This window comes from Malus sylvestris, chromosome 8, assembly GCF_916048215.2.
Source record: "Malus sylvestris chromosome 8, drMalSylv7.2, whole genome shotgun sequence".
Taxonomy (NCBI): Eukaryota; Viridiplantae; Streptophyta; class Magnoliopsida; order Rosales; family Rosaceae; genus Malus; species Malus sylvestris.
The window spans coordinates 23,637,498-23,648,881 of record NC_062267.1 but is presented as its reverse complement, the minus strand read 5'-3'; positions in this window follow the sequence as shown (position 1 = coordinate 23,648,881).

The following is an 11,384-nucleotide window of genomic DNA, read 5'->3' as shown; positions in this document are numbered from 1 at the left end:
AAACCCTCAAGCTTGACAACTCAATTAGGGGAGCACTTATGCCCAACAAGAGTTATAGTCACCAACAAAGTCTTATTGCAAGCCAACAACAACTTCAGTGCATGGCATACGAAGATCAAGATATTCAGCCCTCTTGCATCTGCTTCAGACATTTCTCCTCTGTAACAATGCAAACACTACAACTCGTAGAAAGCTTCACACACTCTTGATCAAGACAGTGTGAAGCAAAACCACTTTATGGTGCCAACAAGAGCTTCATCAATGGAGGGCAACCACAACTCGTACAAAAGCTTCACACATTCTTGATCAAGACAATGTGAAGCAAACCCACCACAATTCTCAAAAGCTTCACACACTTTTGATCAAGATAGTGTAAAGCAAAACCAATTTATGATGCCAACAAGAGCTTAATCAAAGGAGTTAAACCACAATTCTCAAAAGCCTCACACACTCTTGATCAAGACAGTGTGAAGCAAAACCAATTTATGGTGCCAACAAGAGCTTCATCAATGGAGGGCAACCACAATTCTCAAAAACTTCACACACTCTTGATCAAGACAGTGTGAAGTAAAACCAGTTTATGGTGCCAACAAAAGCTTCATCAATGAAAGGCAACTAGAACTTGTAGAAAGCTTCACACACTCTTGATCAAGACTGTTCGAAGAAAATTCAATTTATATGGTTCATCCAAACCTTCGACTACTACAAGGTGTGGCTTACATCACAATATCTTGCTCAACAGTGTGGAAGAAAAATTTATATATGTTGTCTCTCCCACATTTTCAAATTTCTTGTTTCCCAAAAAAAAAAAAACAGAGGGAAATTGGGAAATTCAACAAATTTCTAGTCTTCCTAAAAAAAAAAAAAAAAAAAAAAAGGGAAACTCCACAAAGCTTTATCAATGGAGGACAACTATAAATTCTCAAAGGTTTCACACTATCTTGATCAAGATAGTGTAAAGCAAAACCAATTCATGGTACCCAACAAAAGCTTCACCTACAAAGCTTCACCTACAAAAGCTTCACCCACAAAAGCTTCACCCACAAAAGTTTGACCCACAAAAGCTTCACCCTAGGCCTCCTCTTCTTTGGGCCTAACAACTTTCATAACAAATATATATGAAGGAGGAGTTTTGGGCTACCACTTAGAAAGGAAAATGGTGAAGTTTTGTTACTTTAGAAACTTGGCTACTAGCAAGACACCTCCTTCGTCAACTCCCTCGATCGGAGACTTGGGGACCATATGTTACTGCACCTTGATACTCGGAAGTCTCACGACCACTCAGTGACTTGGATTTTTCAAGTCTCCAACCGAGAAGTTTTCCTCACTCAGAAAATTAAGCGAACACTACCTCAACCTACATGCTTCACTCACAAAGCTTCAACATACAAGCTTCAACAAAAGAAAAAATTCAAAGAACTTAGTGAAGAAGGCTTTGGTGTATTTAACACAATACGTTGAAATGAAGCAAAGCTTATTTATTGATATCTCCGATAAGTTACAAATATGTGCATATACATGAGTCAAAATAAACAAACAAGAGGGAGCCTTCACAAAGGTTGCTTAGGAGAAGTCTCAGCAATCGGCAAAGCCCCAGAAAGAGAAGGCACCGGAAGGTGATCATTCGGAGCCTCAGTACTAGACAGAACCCCAGAAGGAGGAGGCATCGGAGGTTGATCATTTGGAGCTTCATTATGCAGTACAACCCCAGAAGATGAAGGCAATAAATGCCTTTGGAACAAACCCACAAATCTCTGATGATCAAGTAAAATCTGACCATCAGATTCCTACATCTGGTCAAGCTTCATCTTCATGTTTGTAGCATAGTCATGTGCGAGCCTGTGCAATTGTTTATTCTCATGCTTGAGCCCTCTAATCTCTTGTTTGAGACTTATCATTTCAGCCACCAATGATTCAACTTGGCGGGTTCGAGCAAATAGGCGTTGGGCCATATTAGACACAGAACCTGCACACTGAACACTGAAAGCCAGAGAATCCTTAACAACCAACTCATTAGACTGTTTGGAAAGTAATCTATCATCTTTAGGAGTGAGAAGGTTCCTGGCCACCACCGCAGCGGTCATATCATTCTTCATTACAGAGTCCCCAATGGTAAGAGGACCAATAGGGGATAAGAAGGATGGGCGTCATATGTTGTCTTGAGGAGGCATGGCTGCCTCTTCACCAAAGTTCAAGTCAAAACGACGGTCGGATAAGCCAGACATTTTCAGAAATGATGAAGGAGAAATGAGGTCCAATAAATCTCTGAAGTACGAAAATAAAGGGAAAATTCATACAAGCAATAACTTTCTGAACGTACTTCTTGCACACAATTGGTGCCCTTATAAAAGAAAGAGTAGTAGGGCCATTTGTTCAAAAATCGAAGAGGCACCACTCTCCAGATTTCAAGAAGCAGATTTTCCTGAGTAAAATATGTCGACAATCCCCACACGCAATATCAGCTCCTCGGGTACCACAGATAACTTTGCCAAAGATCTCTGACAAAGTTTAGACACATAAATTTTGAAAGTCCAGCTACCCTACTATTACCCACAAGGGTAAAGGAACAACACCACTGCTTGATAACTGGAAAGTCCATATGTGTGTCAACCCCCGTGCTCCATGGCAAGGCAAAAATGCCCAACCTTTACTCACATTCGAGAAAACACTCCCAACAAGATTGCTTGCTCAAAAATCGAAGAGGCACCGCTCTACGAATCTCGAGAGCCAAACTCCCAACAGGATTACTTGCTCAAAAATTGAAGAGGCACCGCCCTCCGAATCTCTGAGAGCCATACTTCCAACATGATTACTTTATCAAAAATCGAAGAGGCACCGCTCTCCGAATTTCAAGAGCCAAACTCCCAACAGGATTGCTTTCTCAAAAATCGAAGAGACACCGTTCTCTGAATCTCGAGAGCCAGATCCCTGACAGGATTACTTGTTCGAAAATCGAAGAGGCCGCTCTCCGAACTTTGAAAGTCAGATTTCCTTGGATAAAGCTTGTCTGCAATCTTCACATGCAACATCAGCTTTCCAGATACCACAGACCATTTTTTCAAAGTGCTATGACAAAGTTAAAACACGTGAATCTTGCAGCTCCCACTACATTGCTATGACCGAGAAGGGTAAAGGAACATCGTTACCACTCGCTGTTGGGACAATTCCTATATATGTCGACCTTCATCCTCCACAGCCAGGCAAACCTGCAAATAAAAAAAATGCTCAACTTTTCTTCACATCCGAGAGGGCACTCTCAGCACAGTCTCTCGAAATACTCAGCTTCTTTTCCCCCCAATAATACCTCTACAAACAAGCCACACTAGAGCAAGAATATCTCATATCATCAGGGTTAAAAACAAGAGTATCCCATATCATGCTTTTTCCCTGTCTTTTCCTTTGGCTTTGTTCTTACCTGTAAGACAAGGAGAAAGAAAACAACCAGTCGGAACCTAAAATCAAACTTCCGATCTAGAACTGATTGCCCAAAACCTTTGCGTGGTTGCTCACCTAGCATTGCTCACAAGTACTCATCCTCAACTGTTGTCAATGTCACGAATCCTTTCGGTAAATACTTCAAACCAGTTGATATGATATTGGCTATTTACACTGAAGCTGCCAAGCATGGATGAGTCATTGAGAAGTAGTGCTCTGAAGGACCATTCAAATACAAAGGTTGCGCACCACTTCTGCGATGCAAAAGATTGAAACAGAAGGTTCAAAGATGAGCTAGAACATATCATTATAGCACGACGCCTTCCCTGCAGAATCGCATAATCTAGACGGATGAGTCTAAGTCAAATCCAAGCTCAGCATCAATGCCCTATCCGAATAGCTCAAGAAACTTCAACAACCTTTCGATAGCAACGTCACCAAAGAGCAAAGCCTCGTCATACCACATCCACTACTTTGTTAACAGCAAAAGTATCCTATATCATCAAGGTCGAACGAACTCTTGATTTGATGGACTTGTTTTGACCCTCAAATTCTTGAGTCGGCCTTATACTCTGGAGGAAACTAGAAAACCCTTCAGCCCAGTTTAAAAATAAGCCTATGGAAAGTTACTTATTCAAAAGCAAAAGTATCTCATATCATCTCTTCTCCTTTTTCTTCTCTTTATCATTCATGCTGCCTGCAAGATAGGTAGAATGAGAGCAATTAGCCGGAACTCGAAATCAAACTTCTGATCTGGAACTAATTGCTTGGAGCTCTGATTGCTTACCTTGTTTGTCACCTCTTTCGGCAGATCTCCTAGCTCGGCGACTTGGGGGACTTCTACTACATGGTTTGTATAGCGCTTGACCAAGCCTAAAACTACAAGTAAGCTTCAAGTGAAATTGATACATTACCTTGTGCATATCCACCGATTAAAGATACCACCCCTGGATGGAGGAAGAGTACTTCCAAAGAAGATGTCATATCTACCTATGAGACAGATAAGGCAAGTGAAGACGATACCACACTTCGGTACTTAGAAGTTTTGTGATTACTCAGCGGCTTGGATCTTGCAAGTCCCCAACCGAGGAGTTTCCCTCACTCTGGAACTTAAGGGAGCATTGTTTGTACCATACTTGACCAATCCCGAAACTACTGAGCACCGGTCAACGTTATACCGTCAAGGACCCAGAAGAGTTTCCCTCCAACCACGAGGCCAATCACAGTGCGACACGTGTCGACATCAGAAGCCAATCACAACGCGACATGTGTCAACATCAGAAGCCAATCACAACACGACACGTGTCAATGTCAGAACAAAGCTAGAAACTCTTCTATAAAAGGAAATCATTCTCCCACAATATTTCATAATGTCATTTGTACTAAATCATTCACTAGTACTCACAAAAGGAGAGCTTGAACCTATGTACTTGTGTAAACTCTTCACAATTAATGAGAACTCCTCTACTCCATGGACGTAGCCAATCTGGGTGAACCACGTACATCTTGTGTTTGCTTCCCTGTCTCTATCCATTTACATACTTATCCACACTAGTGACCGGAGCAATCGAGCGAAGGTCACAAACTTAACATTTTCTGTTGTACCAAAATCCTCGCTGATTTTGTGCATCAACAGCTTCAATGGTTTCTCATCTTCTTGATAGTCAAGTGGAGATTCACATCTTGTACCCATATAAAGTGGTTTCTTTTAGAAACGTCCAAATCAGTAAGATTAAACTTGTGACAGTTTGACATTCCACTGAATTGGAGGGAACAAGATTGTGATTGGTGTTATAGGAATGAATCATCCATAAGCATCAAAGTTAGAACATTCGAGTTTTACGACATGGTTTTTATGAAAAACGTCAGGTTTTCATGGGTGTATTTGTTTTATGAAAACTTCAGGTTTCAAAGGCACTAAATTCAAAACTACAGGTTCAATTTAGTTTATGAATGGTTAGTTCATTAAAAGAGAGGTTCCTGCAATAACATATAATACAATATGTTGATGTAAGTGTAGAGGATTTGAGTAGCTTCAGGAACTCAAGTGTGAGCGTTTTGGGACTACAAAAGGATATCAACTGTTCAAATAAGAGAAATAAATTATTGAATCGTTAATGTCCAAAAGTGATCTTCAGGTCAATAATTTAGGATGTTTTGTCAGATTAATGGACTACTAGTAGGGCTGGAAAAAATTCCCAAAAATCCCAAGCCAAACCGAAAAAATCTTAATCCTAAACCAAAATTTCCGAAACTTTCAGTTTTGTCTCCCATTTTTTCGATAATCACATACCAAACCGAAAATAAATATTATACATACATACATATATATATATATATATATATATTATTTTTTAATTAGAAGAGAATTATTTCAATTGTTCATTGTTTTGGATTTAATCTATGTCGTTCATTTGTTTTTAGGTCGGATCTCATCCCATTTCAATTCCATTGATTCCACCGAGCCCTCATCTCATCTCTCTGTGTCGAATTCCGGCCAGCCATCGGCCCACCACCATACCATACTATCTTCTCTGACTCTCCAACCTTCCTTCACCACATAGCCATGCCACTGCTCTCTCTCTCGATCTTTCTTTCTCGGGATTCTCTCTCGTGCAATTTTCTCTCACTAAACAAACCCATTTGACATTCTGAACTGAATCCAAGTTTTTTTAGTGTTAGGGTTTATGAATTTGAAATTTATGGATGTATCATAGTAGTTATAGGATTGTATGCAGTAGTGGATTAATGTGAAATTGCACTTGTTTGCTGGTTTTCTTTTGGGAAAAAAATATAATTGTCTTACTGCGATGGATATTAATGCATGTAGCTGGAACACAAACTTTAACTTGAAGAATTCCAAGAAGCAATGCTTCATTTAAGAAATATAGCTAATCAATTAAGCTAGGATGAAACATTGGTGCTTTTGCAATGGCAATGGCTTTTTCTGTACGGATGCTTTTGTTCTCCTCTTTGTTTTTGTTACCAATTTTTGTGTTTTCCCAAAATAATGGAAGAGTAACAGCTGGGAATTCCTAATTTCAGGATTCCCGATTTGTCCCGAAATCCCAAAACTATTTCAGGATTCCCGAAAATTTGGTTTGGGATCCGTATTGAAATTGGGAATCCCAAACATTTCGGTTTAGGAATCGGAACAAAGGTTTCGGTTCAGTATCCCATACCGAACCAACCCTAACTGATGGTCACTTTTAATTAATTCAATAGATGGAGACCATTTGGGGTCGATCGTGGAAGCAAAATAATGACATGCGAGTCATATTAGCTTCAATTGGCGGGGGCCAAGTGATAAGTGAATTATAACTTTATTAGCGTTAACCAAAAACGTCCCAAAAATATTTGGGTATGGTTAAGAACCAGGGGATGCCAAAAATTGGCATTAGGTCGAAAAAACAATGTAGCCCAGCTTGATTGGGATGACTGCAGTGCACGGGGCAAGGCCCTGTAGCATGGTTGTAAGCCTTTAGGGTCCACGGGAATGCTGCAAGCCTTTGGGCATTGGGTTAGGATAAGCCCAGCAGCATAGGCTGCTGGTTTGGGCCAAAATAGGGCACGGGGGTAGAGGCCCAGCACAGGGCTGGCCTGGATGTGCGAGGAAGCCCAGATGAAGCTGGTTTTTGGATTTTAGGCCTGGGGGAAGGCAAACCCAGCAACATAGGTTGTTAGCAAGTTGGGCCGAAGGCTTGGGTTTGAGGATGAAGGCCCAGCATCATAGGGTTGTTGGTTATTGGGCCAGGGACACGGTAAGACATATCCAAGAGAGTTGCAAGCCTCTTTGGAGTTGGGCTGAGATGGAGGCCCGAGGAAACCCTACGGAGCCGAGGGCCTGGTGTGTCTTGCGTGCTCAACAAAGCTCAAATAGCTGCTTCTGTATGGTCCAAACGTCAAACGACGTTGTCCTAAGGTCCTCCATGCGGCTGGGCTGCAGGCCAGTGGCAGGGCTCAACTAGGTGATGTTAGCAGCGGCACGGCAGTGTATATATATATATTGACAAATACATGAAACATATACAATATATATATCAGAAGGTAAATATGAATGTAGAGGGTTCATGCATTATGGGGAATGTTTCATGTTTCATAGTTGTTTCGGATATCTTCCTTTATTTTAAGCATACCTGATTGGCAGAAAACAACAAAAGCCTTTGAATTTGTAGAAGATCCTTCTCGGAAAGCCAGAATTGCATCTCCAATGCGTTGTATCATGTTCAACACAGAAAAATTAAATTGAATCAATAGCATGTAGATTGATTCAATAAAATAATAAATTAATCATAAAAAGAATGATTAAAACGTAATACTCTCTTGATTGAATAATAAACTATCTTTAGCGTAGCGTCAATAGCGTGCTGATAACGTGTTGTAAGCCTAATTTGCTGAATCATATAAAGGACAGAGAGAGGGGGTGCGACAATAGTAAAGAGAAAGAGAGAGATGTGTAATTGTGAGGTGTTTGTTATTTCATCCCATTATGCCTTTATTTATAGTAGTAATGAAGGTTAATTTCTTACCCTAATAGGATTACAACTCTAATAATATAATATCTAATCCTAGAGAATATTCTAAAATATCCCTAGATATACTAAAAGTTATACAATCACATTACTAATCTAATAGGACTGCAACACAAAATATTTTTTTCTCCATTTTTTGGTATGATTGGAAATACCACCAACTACTAAAGCACGTGCCTATATCGTGCTGCCATGATGTTAGAGATTGGAGGACAACCGATTGGATTCCTCTCCAAACCAAATTTATAGACCAAACTGTGAGAAGCCCAATTCGGCTGGCACATGGAGTCGCGCAATAGTGGAAGGGATATGAGGGTTTCAGGCAGCCTTCAACCTGATGCAGGTCTCAAGCTGGCTAGTGATGCTGCTTGTTCGGTATCAAACTCCATATTTTTTTTGTAGGTTACAATTTCAAAGTACCATTCTGCTTGGTAGGCCTCGATACCTTATTTTCAGGTTAAGATTATCAATGAAAAGGGGGCCGCCCATGTACGTTCAGAGATTGAACCAATGACAAACACAAATCTCTAGTTATAAACATGCAAACATAATAAACATGCAGGTGACCTAATGTTCTAGTGGATAGGATGTTGGGTTTTCAACTATGTATTCCAAATTCAAAACTCCCCTCTTCTTTAAATTATTGTAATAGTTTCGAACTCTACCCCTTTTCTCAATAATAATAATAATAATAAAACTTTTGAAAAAAAAAAAAAGGAAAATGTCAAAGTATCAAAAATTAATATAGGCAAGTGATTTCCATAAAAACGAAACCAAATCATTCAACTTAGTTGTGATGTGGATCAGTTCCATGTGATGCCTGTGGGATTGGTTTAGCCAATTGAGAAAGACAAGTCCGTAGCTAATGGCCACTTAGTTGGAGAGTGAGACATCATCATACAAATTCCTGTCCAACAAATTATAAGTTAAAATTGATCTAGCGGTCCAAATCAAGGTGAACAAGATATCACATAAAATCATATCTACAATTTAAGTGATCCAAAACATTTTTGGTGTTTATTTTTTTTTCAACTGATAAGCGTTTTTGTGTTTATGTGGATGCGAATTCTCTTAATAATTAAGTGTTCACCATGTGTTTGTACCTGAATTTACAAATTCTGGTCTAATTAATTATAAACTATAATCTAACTATCCAAATTAAAGTGAAAAAGACATCACATAAATATACAACTCTCTCTCTCTCTCTCTCTCTCTCTCTCTCTCTCTCTCTCTCTCTCTCTCTCTCTCAATCTTCATCGTTGTGAAAATTTTATATATAAAAAAGGGTTCACGCGATTATGAAGAAAGAAATCCCAATTTTTTACACCAGACAACCTCAATTTTTTTGGTGCTTTGTAACTAACTGGGTTTGAATTATTATTGATAAAAGATGGGATGGAATTGGATGTGTAAAGCTTATAGGGTTTTATGCAATTGGATTTGTTTCAACATGACGCGAAACCTCTTCTCTATTCTTTTTTTTTTTATCAGTTAGTATTTTATTTTACATGTAACAAGGATTATTTAAGTTAATAACTTAATTTTCTATAAGATTAATCTGAGAGATCATATGAAAAATGTCCTCACAGGTCCTCAAAATGAGGACCTTAGGAGAGCAACTCTGTCCTAAGGAAACCTTTCATCTAAGGAAATTTTTTTCATTTTAAGAATATTCCTTGAACCAATAATGTCTCTAACTTGTACACCCACACAATTCCAAAATATCATCTCGTATATGCAAATGTGTGTTAAGTAAGTTGGTTAGGTGTAGAGTCAGTGTTGTTGCAATGTAAAAAATAAAACATTAACATGAAATTAAATATTTCTCTAAAGTTATTCAGGAAATGATTTATTCTTTAAAGTTGATGTCATGTCTTTCAGCTTGCGAGTACGGAATAACTCATCAAAATGGACACCTTGTTGCTAAAGCTTGGCCAAATTGTTTCGGAACACGTTTGCAGCTTCTTGTATAGAAACTTTTGGCATTAAAGAGAGAATTACATACATATGCATGCACTAGCTATTGGACATGGACATGCTCCACTAATAATGTCGTTCTTTGTATGCATACAACTTTCATAATGACACACCCCGACCTAAATCAAGGCGTGTTGACCATCACGTGAGGGTGACGTAGCCATGTGCGCAACGCGGAAGTGATAGTGATATGAATATGTGAGTAAATAAAAAGTTTTTCTCAGGGTCTCAACCTCAGTATTCTCAAGCTTAATCCTCTAGAGGGAATCAATTTAACCACTTTCAACCACAATCTCAACCTGTGTATCAACCTTCAAGCACTCAAATGTTACCATCTCAATCCTATCAACCTCAACAGAAGTGTCAAATATGTGACAGGAAAGGTCACTTTGCGCTCAATTGTTATCAAAATGGGCGTCAAATTTGACATCAGGTTGGTCACACAGCTGTTACATGTTTTGATAGGGCTAACAATACTCCTCAGACTTTCATCCCACAGGCTAACAATACTCCTCAACCTTTCATCCTCCCACAGGGATATTATTCTCATCCACAAGAGTTTTATGTTCCATATGTTTCTGGTTATCCATGTGGTCTACCTTCAGGTGTTCCACCTCAATATTCATGTTCTCCACAACAATTTCCCTCTTCAAGTGGGATGTCTCATTCATACTCTCATGTTACCATGAATGCTAAGACCACTGGATCTCCTTCAGCACCATCACAATAATATTGGTTGCTTGACTATGGGGCAACTAATCATATGACTTCTGAGCTTTCCAATCTTCAAGTGGATGCACCCTACTTTTCTACAGAAACTGTGACTGGTGCAAATGGTGAAGGTTTACCTATTGCACACATTGGCAATTCTATGCTTCATACTAAGTCTCATAGCGTTAAATTGAACTCAATATTGCATGTTCCTCAGTTATCCCAACATTTGTTGTCCATGAATCAAGTATGCCGAGATAATCATTGCAGATGCATTATTGATGAGTCTTCTATTTGTGTGCAGGACAAGGTCACCCAGAAAGTTCTATTTCAAGGGCCAAGTAACAATGCAGTTTATCCCATTCCTGTGTTAAAAAACAAGCAATCTTCTCCAGCAGCTTACTTAGGTAAAAAGGTGTCATCTTCTATGTGGTATTGTCGGTTGGGTCATCCAACAAATTCCATGGTTAAACTTGCCCTTACTAAGTCTTTTATACCCTTTCATTGTAATTCTACACCTCACACTTGTACAACTTGATTGCAAGGCAAGTTTACTCATCTTCCTTTTCCTTCTAATGCACCCAAGTTTGCAAATCCATTTGAGGTCATTCATTCGGATGTATGGGGGTCTGCACCGCAAATATCTTTAGAAGGGTATAGGTACTATGTGTCTTTTATATATGAATGTACTTGATATACTTGGATTTTTCCATTAATGAATAAAGTTAC